General features: G+C 40.9%; 4 non-coding genes across 4 annotated transcripts; 2 read left to right on the forward strand and 2 right to left on the reverse strand.

Annotated features, from left to right (window-relative positions):
• Positions 1–10025: 10025 nt before the first annotated feature.
• Positions 10026–10138, forward strand: trnal-caa (transfer RNA leucine (anticodon CAA)). Its single transcript has 2 exons — positions 10026–10063; positions 10093–10138. It is a non-coding gene; the product is annotated as a tRNA-Leu (tRNA).
• A 3008-nt stretch (positions 10139–13146) lies between these two features.
• Positions 13147–13219, forward strand: trnaa-cgc (transfer RNA alanine (anticodon CGC)). The gene has a single exon. It is a non-coding gene; the product is annotated as a tRNA-Ala (tRNA).
• A 758-nt stretch (positions 13220–13977) lies between these two features.
• On the reverse strand, positions 13978–14049 carry trnap-agg (transfer RNA proline (anticodon AGG)). Its single transcript has one exon. It is a non-coding gene; the product is annotated as a tRNA-Pro (tRNA).
• A 9096-nt stretch (positions 14050–23145) lies between these two features.
• trnah-aug (transfer RNA histidin (anticodon AUG)) lies at positions 23146–23219 on the reverse strand. Its single transcript has one exon. It is a non-coding gene; the product is annotated as a tRNA-His (tRNA).
• Between the last annotated feature and the right edge of the window lie 3160 nt (positions 23220–26379).

Consider the following 26379-nt stretch of genomic DNA (forward strand, 5'->3'; position numbering starts at 1 on the left):
GGTCCCATTAGACTTGTGGCATGTGAAACCTGCCCTCCCCTGACTATGAAGTTTGAAGCCATCTTTCAGTTTAAAATCTTTACATAATGTTTGCAATAATATTGATGATTTATCAAATTGGACCTGTCTCTCGCCCGTTATTCTGCCTTCTCTTTCTAAAAGAGAATTAAAATCCCATCCCAATAAATATACTCAGTTCCTGAATTAGGACATATCTGTCATGTGAGCAACTCAGACAATATATATTTAAGCGTTTAAATTAGACATTCATGAAACCCAGATATACCACCAGTGCTCTCCCTGGTTTCATTACAAGGTGCTGTCGTACCTCTACCATCTTATTTTTAATTAGAACAGCTATACCATCAGATTTATTTTCTTTGGACCCACACCAGGTTGATCGGCCCAATGTCCACAGTTCTTCCATATCCTTATAGCAGTTTTTAAAGGGTAACCCACACTCCTGTAACAACACAATATCAGCAGTTACCTTCCTCACAAATGATAATATAGTCCTTGCCCTTAACTTGGAGCGAATGCTTCTCACATTTATGGACACAATATTAAGAGCCATACTTAAAGTAGGACCAGGGGAGACTAAAAGATCTGGCTACAATCATTCAAGTGTATAGACACCTACTATACAGGCCTCCCCCCCCCACTTTTGCTTTAATTGTCTCCTCCTCCACCACCCCCACAATCCATAGGATATTTCTCCACCTGCCATCCTTGAGTCTCTGGTTCTGAAGCTTGGTCAGTAAGATCACATATATTGGAGACATCTAAACCCATGGGAGAACCTACCTGAGGACTTGGAAAATGATCTTCCCTCACTCTGCTCGGAGTTAAATCATTTTCTAAATCCAATGTCTCTTTTAGACTGCACCCACTGTTCTGTACATTTCATTTGAGCACTTTCAGTCTCCACAGGTGGCAGGCTATTGGAAGAGATGCTACCAATCAAATCAGATTCCACCTCACTTTTTGCAACATTATCATTCTCTTCTACCTCAGCCTCATCTCCTTCACTCCATTCTGAACCCTCGCTCTCTTTTTCACCACTTTCTTCAACGTCAACCACATCCAGTTCCTGATCCAGAACCACTGCTCCAGCCCTAAATACCTCTTCAAACTCTTCCTGTTTTTGCATCGGTCTTACCAGTTTTGTTCTATTTGCAAAGGAATTTGGACAGTCTTTAAACACATGACCTTCACACTCACAGAGATTACATTTCCTCACGCTTGTACATTCAGTATATGCATGTCCAGTTTCCTTGCACTTACCACACACCACCTTTGTACAGGCATCCACAAAGTGACCCAGCTCCCCACATCTCCTGCACGGTTTTGGCTGCCCTTGGTAGAACACAAGGCCTCTATTTTCACATAATCCAATCAAAGAAGGAATGTGTTTAAATCCACCATAACCATTTTTTGTCTTCATGCAATGAAACAGGTACTCTCCATGAACAGTTCCAGATGCCATCATCATCCAAGACTTTCTGAAGCTCACCTTTCACTAAACAATACTTAGACAACCATGTCACAACATCTTCCTTCATCACCATCTCATTAAACATGCGAACAATCACAGTCCTATTAATCAATAATAATTGCTTACACTTATATAGCGCTTTTCTGGACACTCCACTCAAAGCACTTTACAGGTAATAGGGACTCCCCTCCACCACCACCAATGTGCAGCATCCACCTGGATGATGCGACAGCAGCAATAGTGCGCCAGAACGCTCACCACACATCAGCTCTCAGTGGGGAGGAGAGCAGAGTAATGTAGCCAATTCATAGAGGGGGATTATTAGGAGGCCATCATTGGTAAGGGCCAATGGGAAATTTGGTCAGGATGCCGGGGTTACACCCCTACTCTTTTCGAGAAACGCCCTGGGATTTTTAATGACCCCAGAGAGTCAGGACCTCGGTTTTACGTCTCATCCGAAGGACGGCGCCTGTTTACAGTATAGTGTCCCCGTCACTATACTGGGGCATTAGGACCCACACAGACCACAGGGTGAGCGCCCCCTGCTGGCACCACTAACACCTCTTCCAGCAGCAACCTTGGTTTTTCCCAGGAGGTCTCCCCTCCAGGTACTGACCAGGCTCACACCACATTAGAAAGATCCATCAGCTTCTGCCATTCAAACATTCTAATCAGGCCCACATCTTTTTTTCTCCTCTATTTTCATCCAAAATTCTTCCAGTAACTTCGCCGATTGAAACTAATGTCAAAACCAATTCCCTTCAGAAAAGTGATTAAGCATTTGACATCTAATGCCTTAATCCTTTCTGTAACACCTTCCTTAAAAAGTCCAACCGTGAAATATCACCCGAGTGAGCCGAACCCTCACCACCCTTATTCACCAAACGTGCGCAAAAGTAACGGCGCATGCCGAATCTACAGGCCGCCATGGCCGTTACAAATGTGTCAAAAGCAAACTAAACCTAAACCGAAACCTCTTCTGTGCACCAAACTCCCCAAAACCCTATTCCCTTAATCTTACACTTATACAAAAACTCCACTCTCGACTTCTGGGTTTAACCCTTTACATCGCCAACGCTGGTTAGAGATTCAGTGTGTCCCAGGCTCAGCGGTTATATAGGACAGGACTCGGTGAGCTGCAGGGGAAACTCGTTGTTCTGCGCTCCCCGTGCGGAATGCGCGTCTCCACCCTCCAGACTCGTCACACCGCCTTCATACTCTACAGCGGGAAAAAAAACTCCCTTTACTGTCTTCATACAGTACATCCCTCTTAAATCCCAGAAACACAGAAACTCCGGGGCGTTTCTGTGAGTCAGTACCGGGTTTCTCTGTTCGAGGTTACAAGCAGAAACAATAAAAGCGCTGAAAGCAGGAAGTTATTTCTGCTCGTAGGCATAAACGTACAAATAAATTTTCTGATTCCTAAAACCTAATAAAATCCATGTACAGTGCCTTGCGAAAGTATTCGGCCCCCTTGAACTTTTCAACCTTTTGCCACATTTCAGGCTTCAAACATAAAGATATAAATTTTTTATTTTATGTGAAGAATCACCAACAAGTGGGACACAATTGTGAAGTGGAACGAAATCTATTGGATTTTTGAAACTTTTTTAACTAATAAAAAAATGAAAAGCGGGGCGTGCAAAATTATTCGGCCCCTTTACTTTCAGTGCAGCAAACTCACTCCAGAAGTTCAGCGAGGATCTCTGAATGATCCAATGTTGTCCTAAATGACTGATGGTGATAAATAGAATCCACCTGTGTGTAATCAAGTCTCTGTATAAATGCACCTGCTCTGTGATAGTCTCAAGGTTCTGTTGAAAGCGCAGAGAGCATCATGAAGACCAAGGAACACACCAGGCAGGTCCGTAATACTGTTGTGGAGAAGTTTAAAGCCGGATTTGGATACAAAAAGATTTCCCAAGCTTCAAACATCCCAAGGAGCACTGTGCAAGCGACCATCTTGAAATGGAAGGAGTATCAGACCACTGCAAATCTACCAAGACCTGGCCGTCCCTCTAAACTTTCAGCTCAGACAAGGAGAAGACTGATCAGAGATGCAGCCAAGAGGCCCATGATCACTCTGGATGAACTGCAGAGAACTACAGCTGAGGTGGGAGAGTCTGTCCATAGGACAACAATCAGTCTTACACTGCACAAATCTGGCCTTTATGGAAGAGTGGCAAGAAGAAAGCCATTTCTCAAAGATATACATAAAAAGTCTCGTCTAAAGTTTGCCACAAGCCACCTGGGAGACACCCCAAACATGTGGAAGAAGGTGCTCTGGTCAGATGAAATCAAAATCGAACTTTTTGGCCACAATGCAAAACGATATGTTTGGCGTAAAAGCAACACAGCTCATCACCCTCAACACACCATCCCCACTGTCAAACATGGTGGTGGCAGCATCATGGTTTGGGCCTGCTTTTCTTCAGCAGGGACAGGGAAGATGGTTACAATTGAGGGGAAGATGGATGCAGCCAAATACAGGACCATTCTGGATGAAAACCTGTTGGAGTCTGCAAAAGACCTGAGACTGGGACGGAGATTTATCTTCCAACAAGACAATGATCCCAAACATACAGCAAAATCTACAAAGGAATGGTTCACAAATAAACGTATCCAGGTGTTTGAATGGCCAAGTCAAAGTCCAGACCTGAATCCAATCGAGAATCTGTGGAAAGAGCTGAAAACTGCTGTTCACAAACGCTCTCCATCCAACCTCACTGAGCTCGAGCTGTTTTGCAAGGAAGAATGGGCAAGAATTTCAGTCTCTCGATGTGCAAAACTGATAGAGACATACCCCAAGCAACTTGCAGCTGTAATCGCAGCAAAAGGTGGCTCTACAAAGTATTAACGCAAGGGGGCCGAATAATTTTGCACGCCCCACTTTTCATTTTTTTATTAGTTAAAAAAGTTTCAAAAATCCAATAGATTTCGTTCCACTTCACAATTGTGTCCCACTTGTTGGTGATTCTTCACATAAAATAAAAAATTTATATCTTTATGTTTGAAGCCTGAAATGTGGCAAAAGGTTGAAAAGTTCAAGGGGGCCGAATACTTTCGCAAGGCACTGTAAGTCTCCTTTTCGTCCCCAATGCATATAACTGAATATAAATCAGTCAAGTTCAGCTACTTTTCTGATGTATATGAATACACTAGTTCTGGTGCAGCTGTTACAACAAAGATACTGAAGAACTTTTTTTTCATACGAGCTCTTGCCGTTTTTTAAATTGAATATTTTTTTCATTTCGGTAAATCACACGAAACACCAGCAACACTCATCGTAAGCATCTGACCAATCACATTCCTGAATTTTAAAACCATTTAGTATTTATTTTTAACTTGTTTTATTTATTTTTTAATTTTACACACCTGTTTTAAGTATTCTTGCCATTTTTAGCATATTGTAAGTGGATTTTTTTCAAACATTTTATTTTTTAAATCATATCAACCCATTGTAACTTCCCATTGATAATTCCTGAGCTTTATAACTGTGTATTATTTATTTTTACCTTGTTTTATTTTTTATTATTTTACAGAGCTTTTTAATATATTGTGAGCATTTTAGTGTCATTTTCAAATAGGACTATCAATGCTCTTGACTTTTAAACCTGTATTTATTCTGACATTATTCTCTCCACCTGCAGATGAGGGAGGTATTTGATTTTAAATTTGTTGATTTTGGGGGATAATGTACATTCATTTCCTTGTATGTATCACCAGTGGGAAACTTTTTTTGGATGAATTGCATTTTTGGATGAATTGCAATCTTTACTTCAAGGCCTTCAGACTGATATAGAAATGACGGGAGATTTAAATGACACATTTGATAAATCAGACAGGAACAGCATAACATCTAAAATGGCAGAACCCTCTAAAGTACTGAAAAATTTCCGGCACATTCATAATAAATAAAATGTATTGAATTTGAAGCATAAAATTTGCTTTTTTTCCCACCTCACCTCACCTAATGCTATTGCATTAACGAGGCTGAAGTTGGCTTCTTATTCGCCAGCTTCTTCGCGTTTTTCGTTCCATCTTAAATGCTGCTGTTGTGATGTCATGCCGCCTTTCGCCTGTAGATGGCTCTCTACAGTCATTTTTAAAAATACTTATCCGGATGTATTACTGTACATATCCTCAGTAAAGGGGAATATGTAAGTAGAGACTGTCCAAATTGCATTTTTGTATGAAACACATTTCAGAAACACAACTCACAATAATACAATCTGGCATGTTATACAACGAGTAAATAAGACAAAGGCAAAACATAAGTTCACTGGCACTTTCTGCATATTTTCCACGACCTTGCCTTCTGGTCATAAAAAGTCTCAAACTCTTGGATTTTGCAAGAAATTTTAATATAGCAGTTTTAAATGGGATATTTAGAACATGGCATATGAGAATATATGGTTAACTGAGGATGAGCAGAGGGTGATCACACTTTCTGCTTATTGCTGTGAACCTACCTCCTGGTTATAAAAATGTCTAAAAATTCTGACACAGATGAGTGAGAGACAATGGAAAAGACTATCAAAATCCTGAACTTCAGGACATTGTACTGTACCGTTTTTTAAATACGACCCTCTGAACATGGCATGAGAGAATACATTGTCAAATGGTAAATGCAATGTTTGTTATATTGCTAGGGCCCTCCCTCCTGATTTTAAAATTGTCTCATATTTCTGACATCAAGGTGTGAGACACAATATAACAGACTGTCACAATCCTGAACTTCAGGACATTTTACTGTACCATTTTAAAAATATGACCCTCTGAACATGGCATGGGAGAAAATGGCATGTGAGAATGCATTGGGAAAAGGTGAATGCAATTTCTGCTGATTACAAAATCGTCTCACAATTCTGACACTGAGGTGTGAGACACAATGTAACAGGCACTCATAATCGTGAAGTACAAGAGATTTTACTGTTACGTTTTTTTTAATAATGACCCTCTGAACACAGCATGTGGGGATTTATAGTCAACAAAATAGCACACATTCTGCCAAATTGCTTTGTCCCTCCTTCCTCGTTACCAAAACATCTTAGTATATCGACACTAAGGTAAATATCGGAGTCAACCGATACTGATCAGGGTCTGCTGCTGCTGAGCCCGCAGCCTTCACCATAAGGTCCAATTCCCCAAGCCTGCTGACCATATATGTCTATCCCTTCTCGTCAAAACTCGTATTTTCACAGGGTACCCTTCAGAAATCGCAGTATAGAATGAAAAAAAAAACCTCCAATAGATCTCGGCCGCTGTTGGTGATTTTCCTTTAAAAACAAATGAATGTCTTGAAATTTTACGGAGTGTATCACTTTCACCGAGACCGAGAAGTCTCCACGACCGGTCTTGTACCGCAATGAAATACAGAGCCCGTAGGGGGCAGTAGGCTTGCAAATATAGCTCACTGTGTATATAATGAAGAAGCAGAGATTAGTTCCTCGTCTGCATGTTGCAGAGCCTTACGCTACTCGTACCAGCAGCTGGGGTTTGATCCCTGCACGGGCGATTAGTTGAAAGACCATTTAGCCGGCTGGCTTTTATGTTTCACACTAAATTGAGATCTCGAAACCAAAATAGTTAGAAATATGGAACACAACCGTTGTTCCCCAAGAAGGAAAGCTGTTTTGTACTGACGTCACTCCTTTTGATTTAACCCAGATTGTGAAGACAACTCCGCCCTATCAAAGAAAAATGTTACTCAAAAGTTGGAAAGCACACTCTTAACCCATCTTATATCTGATTCCCGCGATCCGTTCAAAGCTGCTTAGTGTTTCGCAAGCAAATCATTTCAGGGAAGAAACTCAGTTTAGTGAACTACTTTTGTATTTTCACTCATTGAATTTGATATTTGTACTCTCTTTGCATTCTCAGCAATAATAATTCAAAATTACAGTTCGGATTTATTGGAAAACTTCACAAGCATTGTTAGGTTAGGACTTTAAAATTGTATTTTAATATCTTGGTATATTTACCTTCATTTTAATATAGATATAACCATAAATGTTGTTAAGCATATTGTACTTATGTCGTACTTTTTAAAACATTTTAGCTGAGGACGCACAGCGACTATTATACCTTGTGATACATGCAAGACATCTGTAAACAAAGATGTAATTACAATAAAATTGGCAATTAACAGAAAACCACAATTTGTGTAATATTATTCCTCGATATCGATGATCAGTTGAAGGATTTGAAGAAACTATCAAAGAAACAGCAGCAATAGCAGATGATTGGTTTTGAACCCATCTTTACACCTCAATAATCCATTTGTCCTCAAAAAAAGAAAAGACAGGCATGTTTCGAGTCTCATAATTATCCTCCTCTCGATCCAAAAGAAACGTATACCTTTGATTGCTTCTGTAGTATTTTGGATTTTCTTACAAAGATCTCACGAAGTATTGCCAGGATCTATATTTAGCGTTCGGTAGCGATAACACTGCTGATATTGATTGAGTAAAAATCTATGATGTATTGACAGCTTTATCCGAAGCGAGAAGTCCTTGAACGCCGCTTATGAAGTGTTGGGATCCATACCAAGAAATGCCTTTTGTTTTCTCACCCAAAATACTGCTATTGCATTACACATTACATGAACATTACCAGTTTTGGTAGCTTCTGGGTGCGATTTTCCAAAACTGAAACTAATTACAAAATTATTTAAGATGAACCATGTCCAAAAATTGTAAATCAGGATTAATATAATATCAAATGAAATTACTACAGAAGAAAATGTTTAACTGAAATATGAATAAGACTATGCAAGCCTACAAAATAGAACAATTCAATATTTATAACTTATTTTTTTTATATTTTGAGAAATGGGCTCACAAACTGGAAGACACTAACGTTTCTCTTTGTTAGAGTATGTGAATAACAGTTTAACCCCAAATGTCTGTAATTGTGATTTTGTTAAAATTCCAAAAAAGCATCTATCAATACTAAGAAATTATTAAGAAAGGAAGAAATTGTATTTCATAACCTGTAAGACATGAAGACATTTACAGGTTATATCCTTTGCTTTGTCTTTTAACGCAAGCGTTAAAAAACAGCAGTACTGATGATTTTCATGGACTGATGCACACTTGTTCTGTACAACTCCAGTGATAAAACCTTGTCTGTAAAAATTGTAGAATGTAAAAGGGCGAAACAACGCTCCAACCACAGGAATGGTATCATAAAGGATCATTTTCTTATTTAATACATCCTTTTGAGATGCCTTGTCAACGCACACAGACGTTAGAGCTGAACAAATATTTTGTACACAAGACGGCAGTGCGATATTAGTTTTCCTGTCTTCTTGATGGATTCAGAGGTCCTTGCTCACCACATAACTTTACAGCTAAGGAACAGTAGCTTGGAAAATACCCAACTCAACAAGTGAGCATGTTGGTTGCTCTTGCTCTGAATGCAAGGAGCTGTTTTTTTTTCGCATTAATCATTATTAACCAGAAACAGCTGCACAACTGGTCGCATTTGTGATTATGTCACTTCTCTGCTTCAGCAAGGTCAATAAAAAACTCTGAAAGTAGTAGAGAAAAACTGAATTAAAATCATATTAGCAATTCTGAGCGATATCTGCATACAGGCAATCCAATAAGAACATTGAAATCTTTGAATATCATCTCTCTATATATTGCGCTGCTTTTTACTTGGAGTAAAACTATTGGATTGGAGGAATGCTAACCGCTGGGTTAAAATGTATTGTTGTTATTTGGAGAAATCAATGAACTCGTGATTTTATATGTTTTAAAAGACGGTCATGCACACAGAAAAAAGACAGTGCTGATTATTTTTCTGGAGACGGAGCACTGATGACCTATCCGAGCCAATTGATAAAGCCCACCCAGTGGATACTCTAGCAGAACGTGGAAGAATGTTCACCATTGTAACCAAGGCAACCACAGGAACAACATCAAGAAGCACAATCAATTCCCCATTTAAATCTTTCGTGTAAGGTATGCTATGTGAAAGTATGAAGTAAATCCTCTGATCTCTTTTGAACATGGACAAGGTATTTCTGATGGAGCGCTATGAGCAAAGATTTAATAAACTACTCCTGCCGATAATTCAGCTTGAAGAAGTAAAAGCCTCACAAACAAAAGCAGCTCGCTACCACAGCCAATATTAAATGTACTTGGTGGCACATTACCATGTGCACTGGCTCAAAAGTGATCTCAGCAGATGTTATTCCCTACGTAAAGCTGAAAGCGCTGATGAGCATTTCCATTGAGAAAAAATAAATCTGCCTTGATGTTAAACATAGAGAGCCTGTCTTTTAGACGTTCTCCCTCTAAACACCTTGTGCAGCCTCCCGACAGACTAACAAAAAGCGCATTTTCACCAACTCAATTTATAATACGCCCCTCAAAACTCACAACCAAATAACAATCCATCCGTATATTTGAATTCCAAGATCCATTCAAGGCAACTTGGCTCTTCGCAAGCAAATAATTTCAGGGAAGAATCTCAGTTTAGTCAACTACTGGTGCATTCAGCACACACCTTGCTTTTGCTTGTCAGGGTGGCCGAGTGGTCTAAGGCGCCAGACTCAAGGATGTGTGTCTTTTCAGCTGGCTTGGGTGTTCTGGTCTCCAAATGGAGGCGTGGGTTCAAACCCCACTCCTGACTGCTTCTGTTTTTACCTCTCTTGAATTGTTCCAGTGCTAGCTGACAGTGAATGACTGAAATATAAAAGCAGCAGAAGAAAGCAAGCAACTCAGTGCAATTTGTGAGTATTCTGCACTGTTAAAATGCACAGGTTTTCATACTTTTTGGAATTTGTAGCTCAAGAAGTGACTCCTGTTTCATTTTCTATTCACCAACTCGATTTGCATTCCGCCCCTCACACCTCACAACAGAATAACAAACGGCTTCATGTGCCACACCATTCCCCTGTAGATTCGGTTTGCACTATGAATTAGGCGACCCCAAATGAAATATTTTAGTGTTGGCTCAAATGTGAGGAATTTCATGAACCCTCAAAAAGGAACGCTTTCAGAGAATGCCAGCAATTCAAAGCGTGTAGGCAGCAATTCTGCAATTTATTTTATCGGGGCTGGTGCTTTCCGAGTCGATGGCTCCGCATTAGAAATGAGAAGTGCTGAACTCTAAACATGTTCTTGCCATTACTGCTACTCCTGCTCCTACTCCTTCGTCCTCGAAAAAAGAAAAGACAGGCATGTTTTGAGTCTCAAAATGATCTTCTGGATCCACAAGAAACATGTAAATTTGATTGATTCCGCAGTATTTTGGATGTACTGTACTTATAACTTCCATCGAAGAGAGATTTCATCAGTTGCATGAAATTGAAACTTTCGACTTTTTGTCTGGTATTGAAAATATGTTAAAAAAAAACATAAACAATTTTCTAATGAACAACTCATGAAGTATTGCCAGGATCTATATTTAGCGTTTGGTAGTGATAACACTGCTGATATTGACTGAGTAGAAATCTATGTTGTATTGACAGCTTTATCTGAAGCAAGAAATCCTAGAACGCCATCTATGAAGTTTTAGGATTCATACCAAAAGATGCCTTTTGTTTCCCACCCCAACTGCTGCTATTGCATTACACATTATGTGAACATTACCAGTTTTGGTAGCTTTGGGGCATGATTTTCCTAAACTGAAACTTATTACAAAATTATTTAAGATGAACCATGTCCAAAAATTGTAAATCAGGACTAATTTTAATATCAAATGAAATTACTACAGAAGAAAAGGTTTGATTTATATAACTTATTTTTTTTATTTTTTTAAATGGGCTCACACATTCAGATTCGTTCTCAGTGGTTCTTGCTCACCAAATAACTTAAAAGCTGAAGAAGAATGCTACGAAAAATACTAATCAAAATACAAAATAATAATCATTATTAACCAGAAACAGCAAAAAAACTGGTCACATTTGTGATTATGTCGCTTCTCTGCTTCAGCAAGGTCAATAAAGGACTCTCTGAAAGTAGTAAAACACTAAAGAACTGCAAAACTGAATTCAGAATCATATTAGGAATTCTGAGTGATGCCTGCTTACATGCAATCCAATACGGATGTTGTCTTTAAATAAGAATTCTCTATGTTTCCCTGCCTTTTCCCTGGAGTGAAACTATTGGATTGAAGGAATTCTTATCACAGGTTTACAAGGTGTCGTTGATATTTGGAGAAATCTATGAACTCGTGATTTTTATATACTTTAAATAACGGCCATACGCACAGAATAAAATGACAGTACTGATGATTTTTTCCTGAGACGAAGCACAGATTATCTTTCCAACACAGCTGATAAAGGCAAGCCAATAGATACTCTAGCAGAACATAAAAAAACAGAATCAATTCCCCACTTAGATCTGACATCTGAGGTATGCAATCAGGACTCTGTATTAGCTACTATTGATCCATGCAGGACACAGCACAATTTGAGCCACCACTTAGACCTGGTGCCCTCTTGTCTTGGATGAGATTGGCACAGCGATTGATTACTGGGGATCATCTTCTTCATCCCTGAACTACCTCACTCACACCGAGATCCCTGGCTGTAGTCCCCTTTACCTAAAGTGGGGTCTCCCTCACTGTCATCCACACTGTATCCAGAAGGTGCCGCATCAGAGAGGAGTCTCCCTGTGAACAGAAGAGCAGGTCAGTAATCTCGCTGTCATTCTGACACATACTGGCTTGTCAGAGACTATTTCTCTTCCAGGTAGTGTTTATTTCTAATGACAAAGGCTAATGCAGGCTGGTACAGAGTGTACTACCAAGTCTTATTTATGATAACTCACCTGACACTGTGTCTGGGCTCTGGGGCACAGTTACAGCATCATCATAGTACTCTGGAGCCTCTTCTTTCACAGAAGTCATCAGCTCTCCTGAAGCACACAGAGACAGTTTTACTGTTACACATCAGATTTAAAATACAGGGGATCAGGCAACCTGATTATATAATACATTTCAAACCCATTCCATTTTTTTAAATTGAGATGGTGACTGACAACAGTGCAGCCTGTATCAGAACAGAGAAGGCAATGCTTTGTATCCTTGTGAAATATTTGAAGAGGAGCTGGACACTGGCAGCAGAATAAACAGACTCAGTGTGATGTGGTCTGCAGTACATAGAGGAGAGAGACTCAGAGTTTCTGGGATTGGTACAAGGTTTCTCTTTGGGACTGGACTGAAATAACCCACCTGACAAGGCATCTGGACTCTGAGGTATAGTTACAGCATCGTCATAGTACTCTGGGGCCTCTTCTTTCACAGAGGACATCAGCTCTCCTAAAGCACACAGAGCAGAGCTTCACTGTCACTGTCACACATCAGAACACTGATTCACTCGGCGTCAACATGACAGAACAGCAATCACTTGAAAACAATGTTCCACACTCCGTAAGCAAGAACTTCAGTGTTTGCAGTCACCCGATATGCCGATAGTCAAAGGAGCGCAAAACACGAAGCGTCAAAAGACAAGATGAGTTGATGGAAAGAGGGTTGAATTGATGAGCACAAAAGTTCAGCTCGTACAATAGGCAACGAAGGTCCCAGCGTCGTCATCGCACTTGAAAGGACTGCCTTGCAGACCAAGGGCAGTGGGCGGTGCCTGGCAAGAGGGGCAGAGGCGTTAAGACATGATGCCGAGAAGCATGAAGCGCGGGGGATTAGCTCAAATGGTAGAGCGCTCGCTTCGCATGCGAGAGATAGCGGGATCGATTCCCGCATCCTCCAGGTCTGAGTTTGGAGCTCTGGGAGCCCGGTGCTCTAATTTAGCCTCTGCGACTTCTGATAGGTGCTCCTCCGTTGTGGAGAGAATGTCCTTCAGTTGTCAAGCGTTGAAGGGCCACACCTCCTTCCCAACCTCAGTCTGCACTGAGTGCGTCTCCAGCATTTTCTCGTCCAGTTTGTCAGCTTAGCAAGTGAGAAGTATATCCGAGTGAAAACAGTGCTGATAATACTCTCACAAATTGTTAGAAGACGTGCTTTTGATCATCGATTGCTTAACAATCACATTTGTTCGACTTGAGCCATCAAGCTCGTAGTTTTCCTTCAAATCTTGAAAGCTCTCAGTGAGAACATCATAGGCTGCAGGACGCCCCGTAACTTGAGTACTTCAACAGAAAGAAGAGCAGACAGCTCCACAAATATGCGAGGCGCAGAGAGCGCAAGGCGAGCCGCACACGTTTCGGTGGCTGAGAGAGGGCAGTTTTTGCTTTTGCATTTCCCAAGTAAGGACGCATGACAACAAGCGATCGCGGTGCTCATCTACGACATAGTGGTGATGAGTTTTCAGTACGTGTTCTTTTGAACGAGCAATGAGGTTGCCGCCTTGGAGAGCTGACTGCACGCTCTCATTGTGCCACGTGATGAGAATTCGCCAGGCTCGTTCAGTCATTAGTCACATTCCATCGTTTGCCATAAGCAGACGCTGCGAAGTGATGTGGATATCAGTTCCCAGTCTTGTGGAAGAGGAGGAAAAGAGCACACGAGGGCTCGTCCGGGAGTTGAACCCGGGACCTCTCGCACCCTAAGCGAGAATCATACCACTAGACCAACGAGCCACGGCAACATTGGCTATTTCAATCTGTCAGTGAGCTTGAGGATGGGGGAGAGGCGTCATTCGCTCGTCCAGTCAGACCTTCATCAATAAGTCAAGAAAGCCGCAATTACACGGCTGCCTTGCAGACGAAGGGCAGTGAACTTTGCCTGGTAAGAGGGGAACAAGTGGCACTAGGTGACGCCGAGGCATAAGCCCCAGCAAGCGGGTTTGGCTTGTATGGTACAGCGCTTGCCTTGCATGTGGGAAGTAGCAGCATCAATTCCTGCGTTCTCTAGGTGTGTGCTTAGAGCTTGATGTGCTGAAAGGTGTCTTTTAGCCTGTGGTCATGCCTTTCATGGAGAGCATCGTGCAGCTGTCAAGCATTTCGCAGCCACGCCCCCTTTTCATCTTCTCTCTGGCTTAAGCGTCTCCGCCACTCTCTCTTGACATTTCATGTCAGCATGTCAGAAGTCCGAGTGACATTTTTAATGGCTGAGTGAGGGCACGATGCTGAAGCAGAGAGGCCACTTCAGCCAGAGAGACTTGTGCTAGGTGAGATCTGAAAGACGGACTCGCAACAGAAACAGACCAAAAAAGTATCGGTGAGATCAAAAGGCAAATGCAACATCCAGCAGAGGGCGTCGCAAGATTAGTGTATAGGTGACTGAAATTCACGTGAGGCAAACTTTCCGACACATGCACTGCAGCCGGCCTCATTGGCGTAGTAGGTAGTGTGTCAATCTCATAATCTGAAGGTCGTGAGTTTGTTCCTCACATGGGGCAGGGTTGCTTCCTCTCTTGCTCTTTTCAGACTCTTGTGCCAACTGTTCACTCATAACCACGTCTGGAATGCGTGACCTTTACACGGGCGAGAAGCAACGCCGCATCCCTTTCCTAAAGAACATTCACATTCAGAAATAAGTCAAGAAATTTGCCATTACTTTCGCTCGCGCTGCTGTCGGCCTGCCCATGTTGCCAAAGAAAGATTCACTCGGCGTCAGCATGACAGAACAGCGATCACTTGAAAACAATGTTCCACACTCCGTAAGCAAGAACTTCAGTGTTTGCAGTCACCCGATATGCCGATAGTCAAAGGAGCGCAAAACACGAAGCGTCAAAAGACAAGATGAGTTGATGGAAAGAGCGTTGAATTGATGAGCACAAAAGTTCAGCTCGTACAATAGGCAACGAAGGTCCCAGCGTCGTCATCACACTTGAAAGGACTGCCTTGCAGACTAAGTGCAGTGGGAGGTTGGTGTTTTGAGACGGAGGCATTGGGATGGTGGGCTGAGATCTATTCTTCTTAAGGAATTCTTCATCGTGAAAGATCGGTCCACAGGTCATCCAAAGAACTCAGGGAATCATGTGCTACTGAAGGGAGTGAAGTGCTGAAACACATGACATGCCCCCTTGATCTCACATGCACAATTCTGCTGCAACATGCACAGCTACCGTCCACACCAGGCAGTGGGGCTTCAGCAGAATTTGCTACACCACCTGCAATTACATATCCAGCTGCACACATATACATGGCCCCTCTGTCCTTTTCAGGATCTCAAAAAAAGCAAAAAGCATAGCGTGGTTTTCCTGCCACCTGATTGACCTCATCTCCCTCAGAATATGCCCCGCCACATTCATTGCTGAAGCAGGACGTAGGCTAACGGACATGTCAGAACAGTGAGGTTCAACGATCTCTCCAAAATATTGTGGTTGTAGTGGAAGAGATATGTTTTAAATTGTACCTTGGTATTTCAAACTCTCTCTAGAATGTTTTCCATTTCTATTTTATTTTGACAGGAACTGTTAAAAGGCTAATGACACTAGATGAAAAGAGAAGAAAGAAAACACAACGTTTCAGCCGTGGAGCCTTCTTCAGGTGTGAGGGCTCCACGGCTGAAATGTTGTGTTTTCTTTCTTTTCTTTTAAGCATGGAATAGACCTATTACTTGTTCCTTTGCAGCCTACACATGGTGACGCAGCTCCCCACCTGAACTGCTAATGATACTAGATGCCTGGTAGTTTGTGGTACTTGGTTATTGTCTTATGTTTGCTCAAACTGCATATGTGTTGTAGCGGCGAGGCTTATTAATAAGAAAGAATTAAGTGTTCTGAGCCTTCCCAAATGAGGCCCCATCTCTGTTCATCTCTGTGGTGCAGCCACAGAGAAACTATTCATGCAGGCTGATTTAAGGTTTCCTTTGATAAGGGACAGCTCCCAAAGGGGGATGCACTTAGCTAAGCCTGGCTATCATGATCAATGGTCATCCATTGGCGCCTATCTGTCTAGGGAGTGCCAGATGGACTGCATTCCTAGGTGTCAGGAGTAAATGACTCATATCTCACCTTGATCAACCAATCAGGGACTGGTAGGGCCAAGTAACCCACGTGGGACTCTGATGCCCATGGAACGTTCAGCCAATCAACGAGCTGGAGTTCCTCCAGGTAAAAACAGGCAACACAGAGAGCCTGTAGTAAGATTCAGGAGAATTCTGTGGACTTTTCTAAAGGGAATTCAAAGGAGAATTCCAGGGCAGGACGGCCCAGGAGCAGAAGGCTCCCAAGGGCAGGACATTCTCACAGCGCACCTCCTGACCATCTTGAGACTCAGCCCGGACAACCACGGAACGGCCAGTGTGTCCGAGTGCCAGAACTTTCCTTTGTTCTAAGAGTCTAGAGCGGAGGTTGCCAGAGAGTAACCAGAGGATCCACCCGAGGTTAGCACCAGCAGCAGGCCTCGTGAACAGGTCGGAACTGTGGACAGCTGAATCACTATTCAGAACTAGCGCTTCATCAGGAACGAACCGGTCTTTTTCCTGACTTGCTGGGACCCACAGTCATCTTTTCTCCTGTGCGCAAACTTTTCTAGTTAAAGCCAACACTAACCAGCCGGTCAGTGAGCATCAGCACCACACCGTCACAAGCCGCACAGCACAGCCTGGCACCGAGCCAGAGAGCGCGGATTGGACAGCAACAGCCTGCAACTGTTTCTTTGAGTCTGCAGGAGATCTGAATCCCCAGAGATTGGATGAGTATTCAACTTCACTGCATTACAGCTAGAGAATTCAATTGTTATCCCAACCAGTTGATATCACTTTAATTCCTAAGAGTTATGTACTTGTTTTGAGAATCTAATATAGAAGTTATAACCAAGTTCATTTACGAAACGGTCTAAATGAATGATATATTGAACGTATGTCCTTTTGATATGTGTAACACTTTGTATCTGACTGAATATATACCTTTTGTATTCTGATAACCCTCTCGATAAGATCTGTTAGGTTTATATGCATATTCTATGTATTAATAAATGTATCCTCGTGTATTAGTACCTGTGTGTGTGCGTTGTTCGAGTTATGTCGCATGGTTGGATTCTAAAGCCATCAAAAGAATCAATTTTGTGATTTACTGCTACAATTAATAATTGTCCCAGTAAATGCCCAAACCCTACAGAACTGGTGCCTTCAGAGAGCACACTACAGTGTGATTGCATATTTTTGTGTATTTTCATATGTCAATATTTAATTCACTCACATTCCTTTATGCTTGGAAGGAAGGCAGATTGGATTTGGCACAGGACGCCTGCTCATATATGTTGATCTTTGTTGGGCTGGAAAAACAATGATAAAAAGTGAATGAAAAAAGATCTCTCCAACATTTCCCTTCTCTTGGCCATGGTTACACTGCCCTTTCTTTCCATCTTTTGTCCTTCTACAAAGATTCCAGGGCTCTTTATCCACCATAATATCAGAAGCCAAAAATAACCATCTAATGTGTAAACAGCATTTGTAATGTTGGTAGCTGGAAGAGGTTAAGTATGTTTGCAAGACCTAGTTGATTACACCACAGACTTACCTTGTTTTTTTTCTCTTTTAAAGGCTGTGCTGGACTGTACCACTATCATAGAAGATTTTTTTCAAGACACATCGCAGTTCCATAGTAGAGTTTATCAACAGTAGAATTCCATAGGACATTATTTATCAACATCTAACATTACCCAGTGTGAGACTCTGCCAGTAAACCTCAGAGCATTGAGTTCTCCACTAGTGAAGATGGCTTTCTGAAGTCATGAAATCCACTGCTGGGATGCCTGAGAGACAGTGATTGAATCCTGGCTGGAATTAGGCTCTCTGTTAGTGTTGATCTGTGGGAATTATGTGGTAAAAAGGGAAAACTCCTTTACTTTAGTCACTTTGAAAGTTCAAATGTACAGATCTTCAGAAACCCCAGTCTGAAGGGTGAAGCAGGTTCTGCTCAAGGAGTTGCCTGCGTTTTGCTCCATTCAATCCAAGCAGATAGTCCAACATTTGCCTTTTCTTGGCCATGATTACACTGCCCTTTCTTTCATCTTTGTACTTCTACAAAGATTTCAGGACTCTTAATCCACCATAATATCAGAAGCCAAAATTAACCTTCTAACATGTACAAATCATTTGCAGTGAAAGGAGGTGGAAGGGTTTAAGAATGTTTGTAAGACCTGGTTGATTACCACACATAGACATACTTTGTTGTCAGTTTTTTTTTTTTCTCTTTGAAAGGCTATAGGAGGGGTTTGATGGACTGTACCACTATCATAGAAGATATTTTTCTTCTAAGGACACTTATGTAGCGGCAAGGCGTATTTAAAATACAGGAATTAAGTTTGCTGCTCCCTTGCCAGTCCCTCTCTCCCTCATCTCAGTGCAGCTGGATACAGAGAGGCCATTCCATCTGGTTCACATTTAAGGTGTTTTGCTAGCTGATAGAGTTTCCTGATAAGGAACAGCTCCCAAGGCTGAGATTCACCAGCCACCCTAATAAATGGTCATCTCTGGCGCCTTACTGTCTGGGAGATTCCATGGGAGAGGCTCATCCCAAGGTTTACAACCCTAAGGTCAGAGGTCACTGTTACTCATCCTCCACCTCAATCAGCCAATCAGGAACTGGTAGGGCAGGGTAACCCCACGTGGGTCTCGAATGCCCGCGGAACTTTAAGCCACTGAACTACCGTAGTTCCTCCAGATAAAACAGGCAGCACAATGCCCAGAAGGTGCCCCTAACAAAAAGATCTGCCCAAGGTTAGCCCAGCTGACAGCCTCGTGAACCACCGGTACTCCACCGCCAAAGCTCGCCTGATCAACGAGTGAACTACGGTCGGAACTGTCGACAGCTGAATCTCAGGATTCAGGGCTAGCGCTACATCGGGAACGAACTGGTCTTCTTCCCATCTAAAGAGTGTGACTGGCTTGGACCCGCAGTCACTTTCCATATGCACAAGCTCTGCTAGTTTCAGCCAACACTAACTAGCCGGTCTTCAAAGAGCATCAGCAGCGCATCGCAGCAGGAATCTCTCCCTCCTCTCCTTCTCGCCAGCCGCACCGGCCACTGCCTGGCACCGAGCCAGAGAGTGCCGATTGCACACAGCAACAGCCTGCCACTACTTCTTTGTGTCCGCGGGAGATCTGAATCCACACAGATCGGATGAGTATTCAACATTCTGCATTACAGTTCGAGAATTCAATTGTTACCTCAACCACAATTGATATCAATCTAATACCTATGAGTGATGTACTTGCTTTTGAGTATCTAGTGTAGAAGTTGTAATCCCAGTTCATTTACGAAACAGTCTAAATGAATGGTATACTGAATGTATGTCCCTCTTGGTTTGGAACTCTTCATGATTTAATATATACCTTTTGTATTCTGCTAACCCACACTCTTAAGATCTGTTATGTTTATATGCACATTTTATGTATTAATAAGTGTATTAGTATCTGTGTGTGTGCGTTAATGAGTTAACTCACAAGGTCGGTTTTCTAATAGCCATCAAAGAATCATTTTGTGACTTACTGCTACAATTAATAATTGTCCCAGTAAATACACAAAACCCCTACACATTCATGGAAACCAATATTTACCTGCTAATCCAGAATGCAGCAGAGAACAGTTGGACAGAAGGTTAGTATTTGTCGATACTGCATCACAGAAGTCAGTCTCTTCCCCCTCATTATGCAGGCTGACTTGTTGAACGATGAACTGTCCTCCAGTGACTGTCAGCTGCAATCACTGACTCAGACATGGTGTTGATCCATTGATGGCACTTTGGCTGATTTGGTTAACATGCTTTCCTCTTAAAACAGGAGATGCTGAGTTCAAATCCCAGCAGTGCTTGTCTTACAAAATGAATCACTATGGATGATTACGTACAGCTTGATTCTGTTTAACGCAAGTTTTCATTTTCTTTCTGGAACAACTTGCTTTTCATGAAATTCATACAGCTTGTGAAAGATGAAATACAAATCTTGCCTTGTATATCGCAGGCTGGTAAGAAAAAAGCATTATTTTCTTTTTTTAAGCTTGCAAATGGAGAAAAGGGACACATGTGAGTCTCTGTTAATTGAAAGGTTAGTGGTTTGAGCCCACCCAGAAATGCACTTCTCATTATTGCAATGTAAACCTCATCTCTACTTATTCGGATTTCTTAGCAAAACCTTAACCCACTTGATATTTGCAAGACATGTGAATGTTTTTGTTAAACAATTAAGTATGTAAGTCAATATCACTGGGAATGGCCAATAATGACCAACATTCAAGGACATCATATTCAGCCAAGGACTGAACGGCTGGCAGAAGAATTCATTTATGCTCTTGATGCATCCTTAGTTAGAATATTTAAAATTACGACACAGATTTGTTGGAGAACTTGACAAGCAAAAAAGACAGTTGGACAGCATGATTATGTTAGGACTGTACATTTGTATTTTAATACTTTTGTATATTTATCTTAATTTTAATATACATGTAACCATAAGTGCTGTTCTATGTAAATAAATTTTGTTGTATTTTATCATATTTTAGCTGAGGGCACAAGGGGGTATATTATACCTTTCGAAACTTCCAAGACAACTACAGTATAACAGAGGCTCATACTTTAATATAATTTGCTTTAAAAGAAAACCACAATTTGTACGATATCATCCCTCAATATCGACGTTCAAATGAAGGATTTAAAGAAGCAACAGCGATAGGAGAGTACATTGATTTTGGACCAATGTTTGCATCTGAACAATCCTTCCTCCTGGAAAGAAGAAAAAACAGGTATGTTTTGAGTCTCATGATGATGCTCTTCTGGATAAAAAAAACAGTGCAAATTTGTTTCGGATGTATTTTAGATAAAATTATAACTGTCATCGAAGAGAACTTTGATCAGTTGAATGCAGTTGAAACTTTTGACATTTTATATGATGACAGGACGTACATTTAGGACTCAGTACCGATAACGCTGCTGCTATTGATGGAGTAGAAATAAGTGTATTGGCAATTTTATCTGAGGCAAGAAGTACTAGAACACCTCCTATAAAAATGTTAGGATTCAGAGCAAGAAATATTTTTCCACTTCACCCAATGGTATTGCATTAACGAGGCTGAAGCTGGCTTCTTATTCGCCAGCTTCTTCTTCTGCCTTAAATGCTGCTGCTGTGATGTTATGCCGCCTTTCGCCTGTAGATGGCTCTTTACAGTAATTTTTAAAAGTACTAATCGGGATGGATTACTGTATTTATCCTCAGTAAATGGGAATATGTAAGTAGTGACTATCCAAATAACATTTTTGTGTGAAACACATTTCAGAAAATTGTAAACCAATTTTCAAAACTCACAGTAACACAAACACAATAAGTAAATAAGACAAAACAGAAGTTCACAGGCACTTTCTGCATATTTACCACGACCTTGCCTTCTGACCATAAAAAGTCTTAAAATCTTGCATTTTACAAGAACTTTTTAATATAAATGGGACGTCTAGAACATGGCATATGAGAATATATGGTTAACCGAGGATGAGCAACGGGTGATGGCACTTTCTGCTTCTTGCTATAAACCTACCCCCTGGTTATAAAAACATCTAAAAATTCTGACACTGAGGTGTGAGAGACAATGGAACAGACTATCAAAATCCTGAACTTTAGGAAATTTTACTGTGCCATTTTTTTAAATATGACCCTGTGAACATGGCATGTCCCTCCTTCCTCATTATCAAAACATCTCAATGTTCCGACACTATGTACATTGGTAATTACAACACTTCACTGTTGCATTTCTGAGTTGTGACATTGTGAACATGGCATGTTAAAGTATATAGACAATCTAGATCAGAACAGGCTTAATGCAATTCATAGTGATTTATCATTTTCTTACTTTCTAAATGAAAAAAAAAATTCAGTGATTATGACACTTCGGTATGACATAAAATATGCTTCAATGACAGAATAAATAATCATGGAAAAAATACCCACAGTAGACATTCATATTTGTGATTATAGGAAATTTAAATATCAGGTGAGTAGCTGCGTCAGCATGCGTAGGCTGCAAAGGAACAAGTAAAGGGTTATTCCATGCTGAAAAGAGAAGAAAGGAAACACAACGTGTTGGCCGTGGAGCCTTCTTCAGGTGTGAGAAAGACAAGGCAGTATGCAAAGATCATTTTCTTTTTATCTTTGCTGACTGCAGTTTATCTTTGATGACAACATCAAAGACATTAAGGAATTCTTACGGCTAACAGCTCCACATCAACTTCCTTCTATAACTAACCTCATCAGATCTCTCAACTCCCAACTCTTCCAGTTTCTCACTTCAGAGAAGGATAAAAAACTCAATCATCCTCTACAGAGAAAAACCATCAACACCCCTACCACCTCCACCAATCCTAACCTTGTTGTTACTATACCCTCTGACCTTTCCCTTTCACCCCTTTGCATCCTCAGCTAACATATTTTAATATTACAACACAATTACAACAGATTGTACAGTATTTACAGTTTAAAATTAGGGTAAATATGTCAAAATATCAAAATCCAGATGCACAGTGCTAACAAAACAATGCTTGTCAAGCTCTCAAACAAATCTGCGTTGTATTTTTAAAATATTTCAGCAGAGGATGTGAGGGGAGTATAAATGACGATTAGACGATCATTTTCCTTGGGTGAATATGGTTTTCTGGGGAGTTGCGATGTTGGGCATTATTGGACATTTTTGACACGTGTTGAACAGTCGCATCTCCTACAAATATTAAAATGGCTATGGTTTAGCTGAGAAATCCAATCGACCTATGCAAAAACAATGTTTACATCGCAAAAAAAAAACACGTCCCTGGGTGGACTTGAACCACCAACCTTACGGTTCATAGCCGAACGCGCTAACCGATTGCACCACAGAGACTGACTGGTGGAGTCTTTTCTCGAATCAAAAAAAAATCTCTTACCGTTCTTTTTGCCAGCCGGTAATATTTCTTCTGCACTGATAACCAAGAACTGAATTTCATGTTTCGCAAGCTGTGTGAATTTCATCAAAAAACAAGTTTTCCAGAAAGGAAATGAACACATGCATTTAACGAAATCAAGCCCTTTGTGAGTGCCCAAAATGGTAAGATCTATACTACAAGATAGGAAGAAATACACGGCTGGGATTTGAACATAGGTTCTTTTGTTTAATAGAAAGGTGCTTTAACCAACGAAGCTATGGTGACAAGATAGCCATCACCTTTAACAGCTACTTGGACACACCGCTCTGAGACATCTGCGTTCAGAAAGCGCTGAAACTGCTCTCAGAGAAAATTGCCTCTTTTACATACAGTAGCAGCCCCGACACTGAGAAACGAAAAGAAATGGCTTTTATTGGGCATTTTTCATGTCCAATGCGTTTGACATCTCCCAAGGGCGACAGAGTTCTTTTGCGACACTATTTCTTCTTCTTTTTTCTTGCTGTACGTTTTGATAAAAAACGAAAAATCGTGCAAGGGAAAAATGTATTTTTTTCATAGAGAAAATGTGCACCAGGAAATGTTGTGTTGAGAAGAAGTGATTTAACATGATACGTGACCTAATTTATCGGAGCAAATGCTCACCCAGCAAGGTCTGGAGAAGTTGGAGAGTCTGGGGGATGTGATAATTATACGGTGTTGTGGAAGAAAACAGTCTTTCTTTGAATTCTCAATCAATCGGAATTTCGGAATCGGAATCGAAATTTTAGACGTGGCGGTGGATTACTAGTAGCGACGCTGAGCACACTATGAGGGAATTCAGGTTATGTGAAATGCCAGCGGTTTAATAAATAACGCATCTGATTTCGGATCGTAAGATTGTAGGTTCGACTTCTACCTGGCTCGTTTAAATTTTATTCGAGCTCCTCAGTAATATCTTTTATGTAATGAACCGCACCTGAAAGCAAACATTGGGTCTGTTTCCTTTGTTTTCCAGCATGAAATAGCAAATCGTTACAAAAAGTACCTGCTATTGTCCAATAGCGGGTTTTTTTTCAAATTACATTTTCAGGCTTCAGACACTTTTTAATAAAACAAAAGTGTCCGGAAACTCCCTAACTTTCAGGTTTGCTTGAACCTGTATTAAAAGAAGTTATTTTAAACTTCCGGGATTCCATTCTCTGATGTAGCTGTCTCTAAAGACAGAGGTGACGTTTCGCAGATTTGAACTGTGCCTTCTCTCTTGTGTTCAAGGGTATTCGCTGTGTGAGACCCTAACTGCGTGTCCTGTAGGGTTCTATTGTGTTTAGATTATCTATGTGGTGTACAGATAGAACTCAACTACATGGTGTGAATTCCGTGTTCAGGACCAACAGAACCTGATAAACTAATAGCAGACCTCGACGCGATTTGAACACGCAGCCTTCTAATGGGGAGTCAGACATGCTACCTTTGCGCCACAGATATCAGCAATTTTGAAATCCCCAAAGGAGACAAATCAGCTTCACAAAAAATTCTCCTGTGAAGCGCGCCGCTCTTCCGAAGAGAGTCTCTTCTTCCCAGACCACATTTTATTCTTCCTGCGCAGCTCTTGTGCAGGTGTTGTTCTCGATAACAGATCCAGGAACACTGACTGTTTTTCTATTTTTTTTAAATCAAATACCCCATGGTGCAACGGTAGCACGTCTGACTCTAAATCCCGAAGTTATTTTTCAAAGTATATCGGAGTCAACTGACACTGATCAGGTTCTGCTGCTGCTGAACCCGCAGTCTTCACCTTAAAGTTCAATTCCCCAAGCCTTCTGACCTTATATGTCCATCCCTTCTCGTCAAATTTCGTATTTTCACAGGGTACCCTACAGAAATCGCAGTATAGAATGAAAAACTCCAGTAGATCTCGGCCGCTGTTGGTGATTTTCCTTTAAAAACAAATTAACCTCCGGAAATTTTACGGAGTGTATAACTTTCACCGAGACTGAGAAGTGTTAAGCTGTACATGGGTTTTTGTGGCTCGGTTGTTAACCAAAAGGGTGGTGGTTTGAGCCCTCTCAGGGACACTATGAGCCTTTTAATGTACACACCAGTCTCACTTCATCTCCACAGCCGGTCTTGTACCACAATTAAATACGGAGCCCGCAGCGGGTAGTAGGCTCGCAAATATAGCTCACTGTGTATAAAATGAAGAAGCACAGGTTAGTTTCTTACCTGCATGTTGCAGAGCCTTACGCAACTTGTACCATTAGCTGAGGTTTGAGCCCTGCACGGGCTATTAGTTGAAAGACCATTGTAAATGACGTGTAAGAGATTTATCCAGCTGGCTTTTATGTTTCACACTAAATTGAGATCTTGAAACCAAAAGAGTTAGAAATATGGAACACAACCGTTGTTCCCCAAGAAGGAAAGCTGTTTTGTACTGACGTCACTCCTTTTTATGTAACCCAGATTGTGAAGACAACTCTGCCCTATCAAAGGAAAATGTTACACAAAAGTTGGAAAGCACACTCTGAACCCATCTGTATATTTGATTCCCGCGATCTGTTCAAAGCTGCTTAGTGCTTCGCAAGCAAATCAAATCATTTCAGGGAAGAAACTCAGTTTAGTGAACTACTTTTGTATTTTCACTCATTGAATTTGATCTTTGTATTCTCTTTGCATTCTCAGCAATAATATTTCAAAATTACAGTTCAGATTTATTGGAAAACTTCACAAGCATTATTAGGTTAGGACTGTACAATTGTTTTTTAATATCTTGGTATATTTACCTTCATTTTAATATAGATATAACCATAAATGTTGTTAAGCATATTGTACTTTTGTCGTACTTTTTAAAACATTTTAGCTGAGGACACACGGCGACTATTATACCTTGTGATACATGGAAGACATCTGTAAACGAAGATGTAACAATAAAATTGGCAATTAACAGAAAACCACAATTTGTATAATATTATTCCTCGATATCAATGATCAATTGAAGGATTTGAAGAAACTATCAAAGAAACAGCAGCAATAGCAGATGACTTTGGTTTTGAACCCAACTTTACACCTCAATAATCCATTTGTCCTCGAAAAAAGAAAAGACAGGCATATTTTGAGTCTCATAATTATCCTCTTCTCGAT

Source organism: Atractosteus spatula (genome assembly GCF_055471065.1).
Source record: "Atractosteus spatula isolate fAtrSpa1 chromosome 10 unlocalized genomic scaffold, fAtrSpa1.hap1 SUPER_10_unloc_5, whole genome shotgun sequence".
NCBI lineage: Eukaryota > Metazoa > Chordata > Actinopteri > Semionotiformes > Lepisosteidae > Atractosteus > Atractosteus spatula.